Source organism: Panthera leo, chromosome E2 (genome assembly GCF_018350215.1).
Source record: "Panthera leo isolate Ple1 chromosome E2, P.leo_Ple1_pat1.1, whole genome shotgun sequence".
Lineage (NCBI taxonomy): Eukaryota > Metazoa > Chordata > Mammalia > Carnivora > Felidae > Panthera > Panthera leo.
The window spans coordinates 40,699,607-40,722,279 of NC_056693.1; the positions used below are offsets into that span (position 1 = coordinate 40,699,607).

At 45.3% G+C, this 22,673-nt stretch overlaps 1 protein-coding gene across 10 annotated transcripts in view; it reads right to left on the reverse strand.

Moving 5' to 3' along the window:
• CDH11 (cadherin 11) overlaps positions 1-20,993 on the reverse strand; it is a 177,893-nt gene extending 156,900 nt beyond the window's left edge. For all 10 annotated transcript variants that reach the window (XR_006197081.1, XR_006197082.1, XR_006197086.1 and 7 more), the window contains exon 1: positions 20,836-20,993. The gene's annotated coding sequence lies outside the window, so the exon portion shown is untranslated. The remainder of the gene's footprint in view (positions 1-20,835) is intronic.
• Between the last annotated feature and the right edge of the window lie 1,680 nt (positions 20,994-22,673).

The window sequence follows — 22,673 nt, forward strand, 5'->3', positions numbered from 1 at the left end:
TATTGGAAGGTGACATGAATCCCTTCTACCAAAGCATAAACAGCACAAATGCAGACGTTAACTGCGGATAACATGCTAAAGGTCTAGGGAAGCCAAATACAATTTCAGCTATCCATTCATCAAACCATCCATCCAATAACAGTTCTGAGTATCTATGTGTTCAAGAGGTTTTGTTTTCTATCCCAATCCCACTGTCAACCACAAGGATGAACACATGGCCCAAGCGGGGTCCTTAAGAGTATTCATAGGACCTGAAAAATAGCCTCAGAAATGGGCATGTGGCTCAAGACAGGGCATTCTCAGTTCTTTGGAATTTCCTGCTTATGCACACTTAAAGTATAAATATATGTTTTGAGACTTCTAGTGGTCACTGTGTCATTGTTTGTGTTACATAGGAAACCCTCCCAGGGCAAGAGAATCTGAGACTAACACTCAAAGAAAAGCAGAGACAAGTAGATGAAGAGGTCACCACGTGATGGAGACGGAGAAGAACACATTTTCCAACATTGTTAAGCTCTGGATCCAGTCCAGCCAGAAGCTAGAGCTTCCATGGACGTTCCAATGATACAGTCCCAAACTTCTCCTTTTCTCTTCAACTATACTTCGCAGATTTTTATAACTTATAGCCACTACAACCTGCTAGATGCCCAAAATTGAAGGAGCCATAAGTGTCAGAGCTGAAGAAGGTCAGGGGGCTCTGATCAAAGGAAGGAAGCAAGGATAAAAGAGAAGAAGGATGAATCGTAAATGTCAGGAGAGACATGTCTGAGACAGACAAGTACCTTAAAGAAAAATTAAGAGATTGAATTGAGGAAATTTAATGTGAGAAGGCAACCAAGTATCTCCCACCAGAATGGTATTTATTGGACTGCCCAAGATGGGTAGACAAATTGCTATGTTTAATGCCCCCTAAGAGAACATTTCCACCTCCTTCTACTTATAGCTAGCACATCTTATCAAGGGATTTAACTTAAGTATCTCTTCCTGAGACAGATGTTTAGCCACTTTTTTTTTTCTTGTCACAGGTGAAAATCCCATCACTTTGTCCCTCCAAGCAATCCCTCAGATAGGTGTGGGAATATTCTTCCAGGCATCATCTCAAAACTTCTATCCATTAATGAAAGGAATTATGTTCTAATAATGGTATCTCTTCCAGTCATCTACTTATACAAACTTGTTCTACACATTCACTGACTTCTCAGAACCCCAAGAGATGCATACTACCCTTCTCATATATCCTTGCTTAAATTACCTTCTCTGGAATAAAGGCAATGAATGCCCATGAGGAGACATGGGCATGAACAAGAAGAGGCCATGAAAAAGAGGCCCAGATCCTGCTCTTGGCAGATCCCTGAACTCATCTGTGCTGCTGGTCAGGTTTCTTTTCCTGTGTGGGACTCCCCTTCAATTTTAGGGGATGCAGCTCTCAGACCATTGTTGGGATTTCCTGTCATCACTCTGAGAGGTGTCAGCCATGATGCTAATACTTTGGCCTCCTTTTCTCCCCTCCTCTATCTCTCGCTTCCTTCCTTCCTTGTCATTTGTATTCCTTTTTTTTTTTTATTTTTTTCATTCTTCCTTCCTTATTCCCTTCGTAGTCATCACTTAGTAGGCCACCAATAATGATAAATATCCTCATAATCATCCTCCTCACTCATACCCAGTAGCACTCAGCAGGGACGGCAAAGACAGCAACTATCATTCACCTCCTAACACATCACATTGCCATGTTTTGCTAATTACACTTATCACTACTGAAAAATATGTTGTTCATTCGCTTAAATTTTACTGTCTGACCCCATAAGAGTAGAAACTGTCTAACGTGTCCACCTTTCTATCTCTAGCCTAATTAATTTATTGGTGTCTCATGAATATTTGCTAAATGGATGGATGGATAGCAGATTTATTGTCATCTATTTTGCCTCAGGGACACCTGTACTCACAGGTGTCCCACATCTTAAGGTCAGGTTGCAAGGTCTGAAGCTTGTGTCAATGTTAGCTCATCATATCTTTGAAAGCCATTATTATCCCTGGTTCTAAGTAAGAATGACCCTATCTTGATCATTCTCTTTCTATGGATTCCTCTGTTACAAGACCCAGCTTTGGGTTGAAGATTCAGCAAACCTGCAATAAAGCTAAAAGTGAAAGAAGGTGACTCTTGCAGCTGTGATTTAAAAGGTGGTGAGGCTTTAAAAGGTGCAACCACGAGCCCACCTGTATGTACCTGCCCTAGTTTCTGCCCGCCCAGGACTTACACATGCACAGTCACACAAGTATGTACCCACATGGCCCGAGCACCACACCCCATCTCCCTAGTGGTCATATTTCATGCCTCCTGATGAAACTCTCTAACCTTCACGTGAATCTGATTTCCTGGATAAATTTGGCATTGGAAGCAGCTTGGTTCATTGAGTCATTACATCTTCTTGGTTAGCTTTGGACCTTGCCTTCTGCAACCTGCTAGAGACTCATTCAGGATATAAATATATATTTTAAATGATTGTGTATCAAATGTTTATACACACAACCATAAATGACACAATTTAGGAGAAAGTGTTCTAAATTCACCTTTGCCAGGTATTAACAGAATTACTATGTTAATATTATTATTTCAAAATGGTTGTCGTCATCATCATCATCATCACTATTGGGCGCTTACAGTACTGTAGAAAGAGCCCTGGAAAGGGAGACAAAAGATGGGAAATCTAAATTCAAGTTCTGCATCTTACTAGCTGTATAATAATAAGCATGTATATAATCTGAGCTGTAAGTTACCTTGTCTGAAAAATAGGGGTGAAAGTACAGGGTTATCTTGAGACTGAAATTAGGTAACACAACAACGTGCCTAAGAGTACTTCCCTCGCCAACAGTTGCTTAAAAATTATTTGTTGCATAAATTGTCCTTTGAAATACTAAGGCTTCCACCATCTATACAGTATCTACTAGGTGCATGCAGCTTCTGAGCACTAGACACGTGCCTAGTCCCCACTGAGATGTGTTACACGTGTATAATACACACCAGATTTCCAAGACTTAGTATGAAAAAAGAAGGAGAAATAGCACATTAATAATTTTATATTGATTGCATGCCATAATATTTTGGATATATTAGCTGCATCATTAAAATCGTCACTTTTTGTGGCGCCTCGGTGGCTCAGTCAGTTAAGTGACTTCAGCTCAGGTCATGATCTCATGGTGCATGGGTCTGAGCCCCGTGTCAGGCTCTGTGCTGACAGTTTAGAGCCTGGAGCCTGCTTCAGATTCTGTGTCTCCCTCTCTCTCTCTGTCCCTCCCCTGCTCGTTCTCTCTCTCCATGTCTCTCAAAAATAAATAAACCTTTAAAAAATAAAAAATAAAAATAAAATTGTCACTTTTTTACCTTTTTAAAAATCGGACTACTAGAAAATTTAAAATTGCATTATTTGGCTCACCTTTGTGGCTTGTGTTACATATCTCAAGGACAACACTGGCTTGGAGAGCTGTGCTCCTAGAATTTCAATTATAAACATAGAAAAGCTCAAAAACAAAGAATTTGGTGGAGAAAATTGAGTTCTTAACATACTTCACAGTTATGCAAATATTCATCCAGGGAAAGAGACCACTATTTATGCCAATTTCTTTAAAAGGAAAGCATGAACCCTTCATAAGCAATGGAAAACTAGTCCGCATCAAATCCAAGAGAAGGTTTGGTGTGGAAGAGAGAAATGATAGCTTAGTAAACTTGAGTAGAAGGAACAGAAAGGAACAAATGGGTTTGGAGCCACTGAACTTGGACACAGAGTCCACGTTGTCACTACTAGCTGCTATGTAACCAGAGTAAGGTGTGCAAGCTCACAGCACCCACTTCCTCTCCGCAGAGCAGAAGTAACAATACACATCTCACCACAGGGCTGTCGCTGACATTTATGAAGTGTTCACTTGGCTCTGTATATGTTCTTGTCATGCCAAAAGTACAGATGAGGAAACTGAAGGAAAAAAAAAAAAAGAATAACTTGCGTATTCCTGGCCACACCACTAAAAACTGGTGGCAGCAGAATCTGAAGGCAGTGAAGTCTGAACCCCTTCAGCCCTTGAGCTTTTAATCACTCAGATCAGGTTTCAACGCTGTCATGAGACCTGAGTGAGACAGTGAATTTAAAGCACATGCCAAAGCCATCAAGGAAGCATCCGTGTTTCTTGCTGTTTCTATTTTTTTTTTTTTTTACTTGTAGCATTTTATTTCATTTTACTGAAGACTGCACACACTAAAGGCATATTGCCACATATGAGAGACATCCAAACACTGTATCATAGGTCAGCATGTACTCAGAAATAAAACATAATTCTCAAAAGTATATCACAGGAATACAATATGATATTGAAAAGTTTCCACAGGGATGACTACTTAAATTTGTTTCAAGCATAAACATTTCTAAAAGATACTGAGAAATGTAAAGGTATCATTGTTAATAATAGGAAAAATAATATAAATTAACTTGTTACTAATACAGTATTGTTACAATAAAATAACAAAGAAGCAGATTCCTCCCGGGATCAGAAATGCTAGACCAAATTTTCTTTAAAAAAAATTTTTTTTAATGCTTATTTACTTTTGAGAGAGAGAAACAGAGTGTGAGCAGTGGAGGGGCAGAGAGAGAGGGAGACATAGAATCCCAAGCAGGACCCAGACTCTGAGCTGTCAGTGCAGAGCCTGATGAGGGGCTCGAACTCATGAACCGTGAGATCATGACCTGAGCCGAAGACAGACCCTCAACTGACTGAGCCACCCAGGTGCCCCCCTGGACCAAATTTTCATACTTAGGATGAGCACTGAAAAGGGAGACATCCCTATACAACCTCCCTTTTATTTTTACAGTGATTCCTCATGAAAGTGAATAACTTAAAAGCATATCATCGGTGATCAAGTAGCATTTATAACTCTTATAAAATTTATTTACTAAGACTATTGCCCCTCCAACTCACTGTACTAGATCTGGTTACCCCATGACCTGTTATTCTGCCAAGCCTTGAAGGGGAAAAGTATAGGAGGGCATTGTCTCCCTTTTGCTTGCCTGGTTTCTCGCCCTTTCAAGTATGTGTGCAGCCTCTCGTTGGTTGATGTGGTTGCAGCATTTTGTACTGAAGATTTGTTCATCACTGAATATCCACCTCCATCTTCTGCACTACAAGCATTAGAGAAACTCCAGTGGAATAGTATAGAAAAAAACTTACTAGAATTGTAGGTCCTGATTATTACAACTGTAGTGCTGACCTGATCATTTACTGATAGGAAGTTTTTCAAAGGAATTTTTTCTTTCCTAATTTTTAAAAAATAGTTATTTTTGAGATAGAGAGAGCAGGAGTGGGGGAGGGGCAGAGAGAGAGGGGGGCAGAGGATCTGAAGCAGGCTCTGCACTGACAGCAGCCTGCCTGACATGGGGCTCGAACTCATTAACCGTGAGATCATGACCTGACCTGAAGTCAGACACTCGGCCAACTGAGCCACCCAGGCACCCAGGAAATTTTTCTTTTTAAAATGAAGATTTAAAAGACGCACATCAAAACTGAATAAATGTACCTATGATTTTTTTTCATCAAAAAGCCCTCCTATACTTTTCCTCTTGCTGTTTCAATCCGCAAGAGAACATTGATAGGATATAGTATGCAAGTCATTCTATGTCCCATCAGCTCAAAAGAAACCCCCGAACAGATGACCAGCAACCTAAATGAACTTTGGAAACTCTGATATATTAGTGTCCTGGAGGCTGTAAGAATTGTTGAATGTTCTGAGGAAATATATTCTAAAATTCACGTATGAAATATGAAGCCAAAGGGATTTTGACCTCAGAGATAACCAATAGGCTTAAAATCAGTTCCTACATGCTCAGTATAAGGAATCACTTACACATATTTTCCCAGTTCTTCCTCACACTATGTTGGATTTCCAGATCTACCTAGGTGGACTTAGCATCCAGTCACTGTATCTTTTATTTAAGGTAAAGCATAAATTTCATAGATATTGAACTATTTATATAAAGCATTTTTGGTTTTGTGTGTTTGTTTGTTTTGTTTCGTTTTTGTAAGGATCCCAGCAAGTCAGTGGGAATGAGGCAGAGGCAGAGCCAGAGCCAAATTATACTTAATGACTGGGGGATATTCCTAGCTGGCAACGGTCCCCAGGAGTTTCCTAAGGGGTGTCCCTGGGTCCAGCATGCCCGACGACCTCTATCTACACATCCTCAGGACACAAGGTCACCTCACATAGTAACAGTCACATCTCAGTAACTACCCACCCTGGTTCTTCTGCAATAGACTTGATTATTTCTGACAAACTTATTTCTTGTCCAATTTGGTATGAAAATTAAAGTTGCATTAGCACAATGTATGTCATGTGAGTGGCAACCTCAATGCTCTACTATAGCAAACCCAACGGAGCCTTGAAAAGAGGTTCAACAATACAGGTAAAGTTACTGTTTCCAAAATAGCTGTTTTGCATCCAAATCAGTCTTGCCTGGGAAGGCACGCTTGGTGGCCTGTGGCCGAGCTGATACAATCAATGTAACTTTCTCCGAAGGAAACCATCTTCAGAGAAAATGTTAATCAAATCGTTTCCCATGCAAATGTAAAAATAGGGGAAACAATACTAGAGATAATATCAATATTTTCAACATTAAGCGAAGACAGGCAATCCTTGAAGAGTGATGCTATTTCCATGAATTTAATCAATTCACATTCTTAGCCACAAAGCTTTTCTTATTTGCTTTTGTTTTTACAACCATTAATTTAAATGAGTCCGGAGATAGGATTTGTAGGTTCTTTGCCAGAACCTGAGAACTAAGTCCTGAGTTCCCAAGGGCCTATCATCAATTTGGTTTTCATTGTCCAAATAAATATCTGAACCCCAGGAGCTGGATTAAGAAGAGAATAATAATACATGTATTCTCTGGGTCAAGCAGGGTAGCCAGAGATGTTCTTTTTTGCTTTTGTTTTTATTTTGTTTTGTTCGGTTTTTGGACTTTTAAAGCAGAGCTCAGCTGTTCTTCCAGATCCCTCCTGTGGGGAGGCAATTTTCCATTCTTTTTTTTTTATTATTATTATTAAAAATTTTTAAATGTTTATTTACTTTTGAGAGAGAGAGAGATCAGGTGAGGGACAGAGAGAGAGGGAGACACAGAATCCGAATCAGGGTCCAGGCTTCGAGCTGTCAGCACAGAGCCCGGTGGGGCTTGAACCCACGAACCACGAGATCATGACCTGAACCCAAGTCGGACGCTTAACTCACTGAGCCACCCAGGCACCCCAGCAATTTTCCATTCTAACCCTCTTCTACAAAAGAGAGAACTTGAGTCTAGACAAGGGAAGCAAATTCCCATCTCTTGTCTCACAGTGAGTTGGTTAACAAAGAAAGAATGGGTAAAGATGAATCAAAGAGGCATAGAAATGAAAATGTTTCAAGAATATTAGAGCAGACATAGAAATACCAAGCACGGAGACCATGTGGCCTTTGTCTCTCTGGGCAAGACTTAGTCATGTTGGTGTTTGCAATTTCATTTGTTCTTAAGTCCCGGTTTAGAGTGACAAATTTGATGTCTCTTAAAACCCAGTATAGATGATTCTTTCAACTCTCAGAAATCTGGGTCCTTATTAATATGCCTCAGTGAAGACACAATGTGACTCTCTTCTCTCAGCTTTTGTATACATTGTACCAGGTCATGGCACCACACAGCAGAAGGTGGAGAGTGTCCACTGATGGATAACGACTAGGCTTATATGCTTTCTCTCAACACCCTCTATAAACACCACTGTAAACTCTGGCTGCAAAATAATTGTTCCAAAGTGACACTGTTGGGGCATCTTCATCTATGCCAGGGCTGGAGAGGAGCCAAAATTTCAAAAAAACAAAACAAAACAAAACAAAAAAACCATGGAACTTGGAAACACAATTTCTTTTCTCTGTAACACATCTTTTTAAGCATTTAAGTCATATGAGCACATTACAGAAAGCATAATATTCTGTGTCATCTTCAAAGCAGCCTGGGTTGGGAGAAAGCCAAGAACCCATCAATCTTAGAAGCATTAGAAGTGTCCTAGGGAAAGCTTTCTGGATCTTCCAGGTTCTGAGTTCAAATCCTTTGCCACAATCTATCTGTGTGATCTTGCGGCTCCTGTTTATGAGGTTGGAAAGATGCAGTGACATAATCCTTGGAAGGCCAAGTCCAAGGCACTCAAGATGCACTTCGCCAAATATCCATCCCAATTTCTCATCGACGGTCAGCAGCAAGTCTCATGAACCTACCCCTGGAAGCCTCTTACCTCTGTGTCCCTACAGCAGAGCAGTGGAGAACATGGGATCTGTGTTCAAATCCCTGTTTGTCCACTTATTAACTGTTGAAACCTGGGGAAAGTTGTTTGACTACTCTGAGTCTTAGTTTCTGTGTTTTATAAATGGGGATCATTATAGCTTCTGCATCACTGAGGTTGTAGTGAGGATGGGTGGAGATAATTTATGGGAAGTGCTGAGCACAGTGTGTGCATATAGTAAATGCTCAGTACACATCAGCTATTGTGATAATGCTGCCACCCTAGGCCCTGCTTCATCATCTCTGCTGTAATCCCCTACCTGCTGGCTTCCCTGTTTAGAGTTTCTGTTCTTTCTAGCAGTAATTCTCAATGTTGTTCCAGAAATCATTTAATAAAGCATTGAACGCATCACTCCCTTATTCCCAACCCTTCAAAGGCTCCCTAGGGCCTAGGGAATGAAGTCCAAAGCTCTGAATTTGGCATTCAATGTACTCCACAGAGTCCCAAACGTCTTACCCTGCAGGCATACTCTGTCCACTATCACCTGCTGGCTACTCTGTCTGGGCAAATCCAGCCTGTGCTACACATCCTGGTGTTTCTGTTTGCATGGCTTTCTCTAGAATGCTGAGATGTGACAGCTGGATAGCACCGAGCCAAAGGATTTGTGGGAGATTTGAGGGCCACATCATTTTAGAGCTGGAAAGGACCCAAAAGGCCACTTTACAGATGAGTAAACTGAGGTTAATTGGCTTGCCCAAAGCCACACAGCTATTTATCAGCAGTGTCAGGGTGGCACTAGGCTGGTCTGCCTACCGGGAGGGAATCACCAGGCAGCCTATTAGGGAAAAATTGTAAGCAATTGGCAGCAAACTTGCTGACAGGTGATCTTTCTCCACTTCAGAGAAATGGGATATTAAGCAGCCAATAAGAAAGGAACACAGGCACGCCTCTCTAAGCGCAAACCGGGTGCCTCTCTGGCTGGTAATGCAGGGCACGATGGCAATGGGGTTGATGGGGAGAGGGCCGCTGAAATAATTCCCTAGGACCCATCCCTTACTTCAAAGACACATCCTCTCAGGCTGCATTAGTCTCCTGACTAATGCTCCCAAATGCACTGCCGAGATTTGCTGAAGTTGAAGATTCTTTGTGATGTTTGCAGTAGGAGCGGTGATGAATAAAACACAAGAATCACCAAGGCATTATTCCGAAGGCAAGCGTGCCCAGCTCTAACTGCTACATTGCAATTTCTACTCTAAGATAATAATACTAATAGTGACACTTCATTTATATAGTGCTTCTTAGGTTCTCAAGAATGATATAAAAATGAAAACGATATCTCCTACCACAGCTGTGTCTATACATGAAGCAGATAGTGGAGCAAGCCAGTTCAAGAGCAACTTCCTCACAACTCTTGGGATATTTTAGGGCAAAGTGTTATGAATTGGAACTGTTTGCATCAACAACCTGTTTTTTCAGCTTGGGTTTGGATTTTAAATACAGTTCTGCTGCTACCGTAAATGATTTTATAAAATCTTTAAATATGTTGTTAAGTAGACAAAACCTTTAAATATACATGTTTTAATAAACAGATACTATGATGTTGGTACTTACTGACATAGCTGCCCACCCAGCTTCACCTGGTTGGTTAGTCATCTGTGGTTTGTGGTCTGGATTTGTGTGCATGGTGAGCAGTCAGGGAGTATTACATAGAAATTGGCATGCATGGCTCCAGGAGTCTTGAGCAGCTTGGTGATAACTGAGTCGGGTATGGGCAAGGAGCTTTACCAGCCATGAAATCAAAGCCGTTCTGTGTTCAACTACCTGGTCCATTAGACACGCTACAGAATGTTAGAAGCTCAGAAATTCTGAGCTTGCCCTGAAGGCTTCACTCTCTGGAAGGGCGATGATGATTTCTTTCAAAGGTGGGTCAGGAAAGTTGTCCTGGGATGGTATGAGGCCAGCTTCAGAGGCAGCAGTTACCTGTGTGTCTTTGCTGCCCCAACTCACCCAGCCGTAAGCAGGCACAACATCACCTAATCATCCTATCCTTGGGCTAACACAGAGGTCATGCTGTCAGGGACCTGGGGCAGTCAGATCCGCAGACCATACACAGTCATGGATCAGGTGGGTGTGGGCACCACCGCTATCCTTGCTGGACATGGGTAGTTACAGTTTACTCTACCATCCCAGTGGCCCCAGACATCAGATAATGGTACAACCACTGCCACAAAAGCCAGAGCGAGTTCTTCATGGCCAGTGGTCTTACCTGTATGTGTGTGTGTGTGTGTGTGTGTGTGTCTGCATGTATGTAAGCTACTGAATCTAAATTTAAAACACACTGGGAGGCTGGAGCTGAGTCTGTGTTCTAGCTTCCAAGAGGGCTAAGGAAGCAACTCTTTGGCCCTTCAGGCCTCTGGAGTGCAAGTAGTGTTCTTTCTATAGAGAATCTTCTTGTGAGCTATTCTCCACACACAGGACGGGGGTTCCAATACTTTGCAGCCAAACAAACAAACAAGCAAGCAAGATGACAAATGTGTGCTACAAGGAATGACTAACATGTAGAATATTGTAATTCCAGGCTGAAGAACCACTGAAAAGGAACTGTCTTGTTTAATAAGATTCTGCCCCTGCTCCTATTCTGGGTATTTTTATTGCTGTTATTGTTTTGTTTACTTTGGTTTGGTTTGTTTTTTGTTTTTTGTTTTTACCAAGAAAGCTTGGTGACAGAGTAAAGCCAACTCATAGCATGAAGCTATGAAGGATGACAGATATTCTGGATAACAGACTAAAGATTTAAACTTAAACACGTTTTGGGAGACTGGATCCATGGACTGAACCTAACAATATGAAATCTAACCAAGATAATAGTAACAGCTACCCCATTCTGTACACTGTTTTAAGCGTATTTATATATTAATATTGTTTAATATCAGAGCCACCCTGTAAGGGAGATATTACTAACACAGCACATGGATGGGTAAACTGAGAAATGGTAAATTGAGTTGCAGTCGGACAGCCTGATTCCAGAGCCTGTGCTAACAACTGAAGGTGCCTGTCATGTCTTTCGTGCACAGGGACAGGTGGGGAAATGTGACTTAACAGCAGCACGTAAGGAAAAACAAATAAACAAATAAACTGTGGAGCATAAGTCCTCTGGGTGATGTGACTGGCAATAAAAGCTAATGTAATGTAGCCTCGGGCTGCAATAAAAGAAGTGTGTGGAAAGGAGTGGATAGTCCAGAGTTTAGCCGTCTAGATTTTCGTCTTCAGTCCTCCGAGGAGGGCTGGAGCAAAAAATGAATGAGGTGTTCACTCCGGAGATGTTAAAGCTGGGGAGAAGGCTTCCTGGAAAACAATAAATACTGAGTAACTGGAATGTGGAGAAAGAAGTACATCCATTCTGCATGGCATCAACAGCTTGTATTAAAGAATATAAGCTCTGGGGAGACAGTTTGGCTCCATCGAAGGAAGGAGTTCTAATGATGAAAGTTCTCAATGCCTCTATGGTTTGCACCGGGGGTAATGTATTCCGTATCACTAATGATACAGCAGCCATCATCAGGACATGGTAGCCACAACTGTCTTCCTTCCCCGGACCATCCTGGATTACTACACTAGTTGTGACTTGCCCGTCCTGTGCCCACATTTGTTTATTCTTCCTTTGCAACACTTACTGTTCGTGATCTTGAGTTTTTATAGACAGACATAGTATGTTCTGCACCACTGAGATTGCTGCTTTTTTAAGGAAGGCCTTATGATTGACTATTTCTGTGTGCCCAGCCCAGAGCCTTTCATTAAAGTAGGTGACAAACAGATGGGTTTGAACTTGATTTCAAACTGAACCCTGCCAGTGAGTCCTGTGAATGCTTACAAGGGGTGGCAAGGTGAGATGCCACTCTACTTTGTTAGCTATGAAAACATGGAATAAGGATATTAATGATAATGACTATAAAGTGGGAAAGACCTGAAGGCCAAGGTCAGATAGTACAGTTTGCAAAATATTACCATAAGACATTGGATTGGCTGGCCATAACTTCTAAATAAAGATTCATGGAAAGGCCCATACTTATGTATCACAACTTAACCACCTAATGACATAACAGGTTGTATCTTTGTGTGTGTAGACAGATAGATATCTAGATAGATAATGGAGCTAATGATATGTTTAAATAAAAATTAGACCACCAGTATATCTACTCTAAAAAACAAACAAACAAACTTGTTTGTAGATAGCGGTAAGAGACTGAGTTAAGAGCCAAGACTGCCACATTCTTGCTTCACCTGCCCTAAATGACCATGTGATCTCAGGCAAGTCATGTTTCCTCCCTGGGTCCCTGGACCCTCATCTCTAACTGAAGGTTGGCAATTCTGTTGATGACTTCACACATCAGATTTCTACTTAGTGAAGTGGAATGTCCACTCCTCACTCAGGAAGTACTAGGCCCTATCGCTACATAGGAGTTACACTGTACGATGTAGAATCTGAGAGAAGGTGCCACGTGTGAAAGGGAACAATGACATAATGGAGTGGAAGCAAATGGGAGAAATGAGAATGGAGAGGAGTCTGGAAACTATCTCATCAGATTAGCTGAAGCACGAAAGGGTGGACCATCCTGATAGTGCATACGTTTGGCGTGGGATGCCTGCGTTTTTCAATTACTGGTTGTGGAACACCAGGAATGTCTTTTTTGTTTGTTTCTTTTTTCTGTACGATGTTAGCAATAATCTTACCAGTTCACAAAGTCACTGTGGATAAGTCTCACACAGAATGTTCTTCGCCCAGTGACTGAAACTAGCTAAAGCCTCCATAAATGCTGGATTTTAACTACTATCTGATACTGATTTTCAAATACTTGCAGGGCTGTAAGGAAGAGGAAAAAGTGACGGGGAGCAGACGTAAAGACTAACTACTGGGATAAAGTTACAAAAGAGGTGTATTTTCACTCCTCTTCTGATGTGGGATCTTAATGAACAGAGTTAATGGATCACAGCTAGTGTGATGGGTTCCCTGAGAGGTAGTTAGCAGGCTGTCATCAGGACATGTATGAAGATACAGGATTAACAGTGAAACAGAAAACATGCTGGGAGGATAGTTATACCAGAAAATCTCAGAAGTTTCTTTTAATGAATAAGGTTTGGGGTCTTGTAGGGGCACAGGTCTGAGCAGTCGGCTCAGCTCTCGGCCCAGCTGCTCTTCTCTAGAAAGCCAGGGAGGCCCCAGCTTGCAACATGCATCACATATAGTAGAAAACCTCTGGGCATGTGGATTCAGGACAGACTGGGAAACCCAGCTTTTCTTCCTCCAGCCACAGGAGCTTAGACAAGGGTCTAGAGTCCTCCTGCGAGTCAGTTTCCCCCTTTGTACAGTGGAGATGCTCCACAGGATGAGGACGTAGAATAAATGAGGCACGGCACCTGGCACATGGTAGGGTATGAAACAGTTGGCTCTTCCTCCTTCCCTTTTCCAGGCAAACACGGGGAGGTATTTCCTTTCAGGAAATACTCAGGAGAGACTTCAGGCCTGGGGTAGAAACACACGACACAAGAAGGCTACAGATGGGACAGAGCAGGACAACCTGGAAGGTTCAGGAGCCTTGGAAAGCCCAGCCCGACCATGCCACGGAGCCGGAAAAGAGTCAGAAAACCATTAATGGCTGGTGGGGTGAGGGCTCCTGTTATTTTCAATGCTGTGCCAAATCACTGTGCTTCTGCCTGGACCCAAAGAGGACCACAGGCAGGGCGAGAGCTTCTTCAGTGCAGTGTCTTCATGAGTTAAAATGGTCACTGCTCCACCCCCTTAAAATCCCAAACTACATTTACCTGAAAAACAAACAGGAATAAGCTTGAAATGGAGACGATTTATCAAGGGGCTAATTATCATTTAAGCTAGTCTGGAATAGTAATGAGCCCCTTTTAAATGAAAGCAAACCTTGTGATGAATATCTCAACATCGCATGCTTAGCAAACTTTCCCAGTAAGATATTACTTCGGGGCAACTTACCACAGCAACCCATATGTAAAAACGAACAGAGGGAAAATGCAAAGGTAGGAAGGAGGCAGGCACTTTTCAGAAGCCATAATTATCTCTAAAATCTCAACTGCTTCTTGAATATTTTAAATGGAAGAGGGATGGATCACTTAAACTTATGAAATAATTCAAAAAAAGGCAGGCACTAATAAACAATTCATCCCTAATTGGGAGAGGCCTCAATCTAAAGCAAATGTTCAGTGCAGGATTTTGGCCTAATAATTATAAGGAAGAATTGCTACCTCCACCATTAGTCTATAAAACTCAATCCCAGGTCTGAGAGGACAGAAAGGGCTGAGTGTTTAGTGTGGGCTTATCATGAATCAGACACTGCACTCAGTTTTCATTTTATCATTACAACAATGCTAGGACATGAGTATTATTATGATTTCTGTTGTTACAGAGGAGGCATCTGTGTCTTAGAAGTTCTGTTGCTTATTCTTAGTCACATACCCTGGAAGCACTGGAGGTGCAGGTGCAAAGAATCAAAGTGCTGGGCAGGGCTGGAGCTAGGGTGAGTCAGGGGAGGCATGGTCCTTGGGCACAAAATAGAAGGGCTTGCCAAAAAATGCAGTAATCGACACGGATACTATTGTAATGCAATATTTGAAAAATCGTACTGAACGGGAAAGTCCATGATGTGCAAAAATATCAAAATGTCAAACAGAGACAAGGATCTTACTCTGCACTTACACCTGGCACCACCCTCCTCACCCTAATCCCCTGCTGACCCAATAGGCGGTCTAAGCCTCGGGGATGACGGAAGTAGTCTGAGCCTTGAGGATGTGATCATGGGTAACACTTTCCGGAGATCCATGGAGGGGGTGGCCGCACAGTACATATCTGATACGCCTAAGCCTGCCTTCTTCCATGCTGGTTCTTACTGAGAATAAACGCCCCTGGTGGTGTGGATGCTACTCGAAATTCTCACTGTTTGCCCTCACGGACAGAGCCTAATGATGGCTGAAAAGAGATCTCTGCGCATCTTAAACTAACACAAGGAGGAGACTCCACACTCTGGATGCTATGTTAGGTAATCTTCAGAATGTGGAAGACACCGTGTCCAGAGCCATTTTCTTCCAGAAATTTCTATAAATTCTTAATTGTGAAATCATGCGAGTACAGAGGACCACATCATGTGGATTTCTAGCAAAGAAAAGAATTCACGGAGGAAGTGAATGTAGGGTTTTCTTCACCTGCAACAACCCAAAAAATTCGAGAAGAATTCACAATATCCTTTGAGGATTGTTCTCAGGGCCAGAAAGCAATAGAATAAGAGCCTAGCCACTGTTTACTACGGCCTGTAAAGCTGTTTAGGCCAGCTTTCCGGATTCAGCACCTCACATGGGTTAAAGGAGTAGAGAGAGACAAAGGCAGGGGGTTGGGGGGGACGGGTGTCACCAGTACTTGGCCCGTCAGGAGAAACAGCACCATTCATCTCTCTCATGCTTTTTTTTTTTTTTTTTTTTCTCTTCCTTTTCCTCCTTTCCTCTCTTCTCTTTCATCCTTATATCTCACTTAATATCCTGGTGTACGAGATTCTGTGCCGGAGCAGAAACTTTAACCGGACAGACTATGAGAACAATGATTCATCTCAATAAGAATCCTGGTACCCTGCAACAGTCTGATGACTAATTAAACCAAATAACAATGAAATTTTGCCTCCAGTTCTAACAAACATGCGTTATTCACAAGCACTTACAATTTAAAAGTACTTTCTTTTTTTCGGGTTAAATAAACTGTCCGGTGGTGAGTGAGCATTGGTTTACAAAACACTTTGTCTTACTTTCCACTGAGTTACTTAATACTCCTTCCCATAATGCATTTGCATTGATTCCTTCTTCATCAACTGCCTGCACATTCCAACACACTCAGAGATACACAGAACTGCACTGCTGACTCACCAGGGAGGCAATTGTACTCAGTTAAAAAAATAAAATTAAGAATCCACTTAGGACAGTACTTATTTTTTTATTAGAGCTTTCCTCTTAATTATAATATAGCATTAGTATCTTTTTTACATTATTCTTCTGAACTTTCATAATGACGCTATCAAACGGTAACAAATATAAATTTGGGCAACCTAAAATATGCAATTTAATCATAAGCAGTAATTTCCATATCACTGAGGAGGAAAAAAAAGTCAAGGACCAATCTTGAATTAAATTTTACTCTCTGCTAAATTTAGGTTTTTTTATAGCAATATCAAGAATGGTTTAAAGGTAACAGTAAAACATTTACAGTTACATTAAAACTCCATGCCCCAAAGTGTTTACCGAAGATCATACTGCTATTCGTTTTTGCAAATTAGAAATGTCTTGCAGATGTTTTAAAAACCTCTTGAAAGAATAGGCAATGATACCACAGTAATCTCACTAATATTTCTCTTCTTTATTCATTCGCTTCCCCTCGGAGTCTCAAATGATGCTCTTTCTAGCAGGGGAAAAAAAAAGCCAGAAAATCCTCCCAGATCACTGTCTTACTGAGAGCAGACCTTGTGTATCAGGCACCCCAGCCCCCAAGCACCTTCTGCTCAGATAATCTCAAGTTACAAGATTTTTCCAACTTTCTAGTAAACTCCAAGATGGGAAGAAGAGGCTGAAGGTAAAGGATCCACCGACTAGAAGGATGTTAATCCTGACAAACTGCTCAGGCGGTAGCCTGAACCACTGCTAGATTGAATTCGGTCTCTCCTGAGAGGGCCAGACAGGGGTGGTGGTAACAAAACCGCTTTTCATGGTGCCCTCAAAAGCAGATGGGCCCCATGCAGAAAGTTGGAGAAGGGCGCCATTGCCCTCTAGTGGCCAGAAGTGCAATCTTCCGCGAAGGAGCCCATTTCCAGAGATGCACAAGGCTCTCAATGTCAGGGTAAAATTATAGCAGAAAGATGTCTAATTATCCTCCTCGAGTGTTTTCTTTAGTTCTTTCTGCCCATAGAAGAGGCTGTGGATGACTATCACAGTAATCCTGATGGAATCCTAATGGATTCTTAGTACTACTGGTGTGCCAGAATTTGCCTAACTTTCTCCAGCTTTTTTTTTTTTTTTCTTTTTTAACATACCTGTTGATGTCTGTCCGCTAGCCCATATAGACCAAAGATCTTTACGTATTTTAGGGGCAATAACAATGGATTAGAAAAGTTGAGAACTCACATGCTTGGCAGATATAGAATGTGGGCTCTTGAGGCACTAGGTAACTTTTTCTGAAACAATGACCAATTTCCTAAGGGGGAAAAAATCCCAACCACTATTCATAGGCTGATGAATTTACACGGTGTTCAGATTTTCTGGGAAAAAGACTCAGGAATTCATAGTCATTCTGCAAACTTTACAGTGTAATATAAAATGTTTGCTACATAGTTTCAACCCCCATAGACCAGTGTCTTATTATTAAAGATTAGGTATGCCTAATCAAAGTGAAAAAAAAAATATTGAAAATAAACAAAATGGTTATGCTTCTTGAACATTTGCCTACATAAATGTATTGAAAATGAAGGAAAACTAAAATCAAATCTGCAGATCTCCTTTAGATGGTTCTGAAAATAGATCTGAATATCACAGATCAAAGTTTATGTGAACTGTCAACTTCATAAGTCACAGACATTCACAGGCGAGGTTTCGAGACACATTGAGCTCATGGGAGTGTAGCTGTGGCATTGTAAATCAAGCTTTGAGGTCAAAGTCATGGCGTTTCCCATAAGAGGGTCCCCAAACCAGAATCTTTACAAGGCAGCCATGTAATTCTATTCAAAGTGGAAGAAAAACCATGAATTATGAAGACAAGTGCATTAAAGGAGCATGAAATTGATCTGTATTCCCCCAAATCATGGCATGGCTCTTCAACCTTGCCCCCATCTCCTCTCACAAATAAACAAACAAACACACACATTCACCACCACCCCTGCAAAGAGTCCTGGGTCATAAAAAAGAAAAAAAAAAAAAAAAAAAAAAAAGAGAGAGAGAGCCATGATTTTTTTTTTTTTTTTTAATTCTCAAATTAACAAAAGATTGCATCTTAATTGAAAAATAGAATTTAGGTTTCTGGTAGTCTTACTGTCTGGTGTTCTGATAGGAATGCTGAACATAATGGAAGTTCTGAAGTGTTATCAAGATGGTCCACTGCTTCAATTAGAACTATTTTAAAAGCCAATTTTTTCTAGTAAGCAGTAAGCCGAGTTTGAGTAAATCTACTTGTTTTGGCCTCAACAGATGATCCTATCTCAGACCTCTTCATTCTCTCTCCCCACCCCCATCCCAGAGGTGGGAGGAGAGGAGGGCTGATATCTTTTTTTCAAACAATGTAACAAAATGGGCAGCTTATGCAGAGTCTGAAATAACGACAAAAACGATAGGAATAATTGTTATTAACAATAAAGCCTGGCTGCAACACATTTTTAATTCATTAATTTGCCATGTTTCAAAAGGAAGATGTAAAGATAATTCTCACTGGAGCAAAGTTTCCTGGCCTCTCAGATGCCCTTCCCTGGTCTACACTTGGAAACTACTCACATTTCTTTGTACTAGGCAGGAATTCAGTTTTGCAAGGAGGTTCGAATTCCAGGGCCCACTGGCCAACTCTAAAACTTGGAATCAGAGCTCAGGATTAAGGAACTTTAGTGACGAGGAGGTTCAGGGTCCCTCTGGTATTGGCCACAACTCTGTCCCTTTGTTTTGCAACTTTTATTCCTTTGTTCTGCTGGAAGAAGACCAGGCTCCCTGCAGCTAGGGTTGGGCAGAGACTACTTCTGTGTTCTGGTGTCTGCATCTCACATATGCAGGAAAAATAATTCCAGGATTAATGAAATGAAGGTCAGCCCCTTCTCTTCTCCTCTCCCGGGGTATTTGGATCTAGCGCTCAGAGCCCAGCCTGGCAAAGGTGGTGATGCGATGCTGGCTGATCCCCGCTCCTGAGAACACTTCTACATCCCCATCCCCAGGAAAGCCAGACACCCCGCAAAACCATCGATGTCTGCTGCAAGCCCAAGTGATAAAGAAATTGATCCATCCTCTTGCCAGATTAATTATCGTGTCCTCCCTGTGATTAAACCGAAAACTTACTCCCTGCCTCATATTAACCTGATAGGAATGATCGGAAGATTAAAACAAGGAAAGATTTCAGAACCACTAGAACAAGATTTCTTTAGGGGGAAACAAGAGGGAAGACTTCAGGCAGAGCTATATGCCCCTACAGCAGGGTTTCAGGAACAACCCTCCACCCCCATCCCTTAGGGACAACCCGTCGTCATGCAGGGATGGTATTATTAAATAATTAAAAGATGCAATTTCTTAATAGCAGTGCGATGGCCCGTGAAATTCCTGCTGCATTATCAGCAAAAGCAACAGGGCTTTTTCTAGCATCTAGAAAACCTTTCGCCCTGGAGAGGGAGGCGTGTGGGGTACCCCCTCCCCCCCCCCCACACCCTCCCGCCCCAGGGAAAGCAGGGCCTTGTCAAGAAAGGGATGAAGAAGTGCGACCGGGGGGCCTCCCGGACCCCACTTTCTCCGGGGACTCTTTTCTTCACAGCGCGAGGCGGGCGCTCCTTACAGCTCTGCCTGGCTTGAGGTGGGGGTGGGGAAGAGGGTCCTCTCCTCACCGCCCTTCCCATTCTGCCGGCTCGCGTTCCGGGGCAAAGCTAAGGGAGGAGGGCCGTGCGTGCGGGGAGCTAGGGAGGCTTGGCGCGCTCGGGGAGGAGACGCAGGCTTCGGGCAAGGCTTGGTTCGCAAAGTTAACGTTGACCCTGGCAGGCTTCGCGAGCCGCGGGCAGAGCTGAGCCCGAGTCTGAGGCGCTCGCCGACCTCTCCTTGGGCTGGCGGGAGCTAACGGGTGGCCCCCGGAGCTCGCGAGCAGAGACTCGGGCTGGAGGGCTGGAGCGCGCACCGCAATCGGCCGCCCCTCAGCCGCAGTCAGCGGACCCAGAGCCCGGCAATTAAAGTGCGGGGCCACCGCCGACGCGAGCCCGGTTCCTTCCGTTGTCCGGGGCTTCCCCGGCGGTCGCGCAAGGAGGGCTGAGCCCCGAGAGCGCTCGGCGGGGACAGGGAGGAAGGGAAAGGAACCCTGCAGAGCGCGGTCACGTCGCCGCTTTCGGCAAGAGGTGCAGCGCGGGCGGGCGGGCCGGCACCGCGCCGGGGGCGACTTTCCCCAGAGACCCGACCGCGGGCAGTCGGCGCGTCCGGAGCGCGGCTCTGCAGCGTCTGCCCCAGCCCGGCGCAAAGCCCCTCTCCCGCGGCCTCGGCGAAGACCCCAGAGGAGGCCGGAGCGGGGGAGAGAGGTTGGAGCGCACATCTGGCGCCTCTGCCCCCCGCGCCGCCCGCGCCCACAGCTGGTTCCCTTCTCTCTTTTTGATTTTTAAACAAATCTTCTCTTACCTCCGCCCTCCCCCCGTTCCTGCGTTGCATTAGTGAAATCTTCCCGAGTCAGACCTCTTTCCGCACACCTCCAGACGTTCATCCAGAGACCCCCCCCCTCCCACTCCCCCACTCCAAGAAGCCCAATCCAGGCGAGAGGAAGGGACTGGCGGCGAGCCTCACCTGGGGCCCTGGAGGGTGGGCGCGAGCTCGGGGCCGTCGGTCCCTGGCGCAAGCCAAGCGCAGCGGTGTCAACCCCGGCCCCAGTCCGGGTCCCATTCACAAGTCGGCGGCGGCTGCGAGCGGCCCCCGCGGCATCTGCTCGCGACGCTCCCCTCGGCTGGCGGCGGCCGCGGAATGAGCCGCCGAGCGCGCTAGTGGCAGGAATGAGAAACCGGGGGGGAGGTGGCGGGCGGGGTGGGGGGGGCCGGAGGAGGAGGGAGGCCGCTGCTGGGAGGGAAGGAAAGGGCGGGGGGCGGAGAGGAGCCGAGGCCGCGAGACGCGGAAAGCTGGGCCTGGCGGAGGCTGCGGGGGCCGACCCCGTCCGCGCCCCTCCCCCCAGGGGCCCCACAGATGCTGACCCCTGGATTCGTTGCCGCCCCGGGTCGCTGCACTCCGGCTCCCTTGGGGCTCAGACAGAGTCTGGAGCGACTGAAGTTGGGCTCCGGGGACGCACAGCCAATCAGGGAGGGCGGCGGAGGGAAGCCGGGGAGGGGTTGGGAGCCCCCTTTTCCTCCTTCGCCCAAATCCGCTCCAGCTGGCCAGGCTGGGCCCTTGCCCGGGAGGCCTGGATGGTGCGTTGGAGGAAAGCATCGCCCAAGCGGGGGAGGCAATCGGGAATTGTCTTTCCTCACTCTACCACCCCCTCCTAAAATCGCTCCACGTCGGCGGCTTCTGCCCTGCGCCTCCCCCATATCTCTCAAACTCTGCTTGGGGCGCGGGTAGGGAAACCTGGGGAGGGAGACTTCGGACTTGGGAAGAGCCACGTCTCTCGGTTCTCTCCCAGTACCCCCGCCCGCGCCGCGCTTCGCTTGCAGAGGGGGGGCGCGGGGAAGGCTGAGCTAGAATCGGCCTCGCGCCCGCCACCGCCCCCCTAGAGGGTGCCTGGGCCCCCGCCACAGGCAGGTACCAGCGGCCCCCGCAGTCAGCGTCACTTGTTGCCTCAGGCCCCATCGCCGCACACCCACGAAGGCTCTGCAGGGAGTGCGGCTCCGCGGGAGAGGGCCTAAGGTGCAGGGCCCGCGTCCTCCTGCGGGCCCTCCCTCTGTCCTCCCTTTTATTCCTTGGGGGGGGGGACCCCAGCCGCTTCCTGCCGTCGCGGAGTCGCGGGAAGAGAAGGCAGCCAGGGTCGGGGCCTAGGGGTCACGCCAGGGACTGGGCGGGGCGCTCATGGTACCCCGAACGTGGTTGGCACCCCCACACTCCGAGGGCCCCGGGGTCGAGGGAAACAACTGTGACCTGGTGGACACCCCTGGCTGGAACAAGTTTCCAAGGTGGGGAGTGGCGGAAAAAGAAGACGCAGAGAGACGGCGAAGCAGCAAAGGGATAACGGGGAAAAGAATCTCCAGGAGGGATGGGGATTAGGATGGGCAAGAAGGGGAGCGGTGATGGGCCCGCGGAAGAGATGGGCGAGGACCGAGGAGTCAACGGAAAACGGGGGCGAGTGGAGCAAGAGAAAGCCTCGGACGGTGCGCGAAAGCAGAAGGAACCGGCCCTCAGGCTCCTGGTCCCCCACGGTCCCCTCCTCGACCCAGCTCCCGGGCAGCGAGCGCGCGAGGCTACACGATTTTGCGCGGCGCCCGGCAGCGTGCGCGGGGGCGGCGGGCGGGGCGGGCTCTCCGGGCACGCCGCCCCTCCCCCTTGGCGCGCCCGCCGACGTCGCGGCCTCCGGGATCCCCCCCACCCACGCCTCGGCTCCCAGCGCGCGCCCCGGGCCCTCCATGTGGCCGTGGCCTTCAATCTGCCCGTTCCTCGGCTGGGGGAGGGGGCGCTAGGTTTGCGCTGCCGCGTTCCTTCGCTTC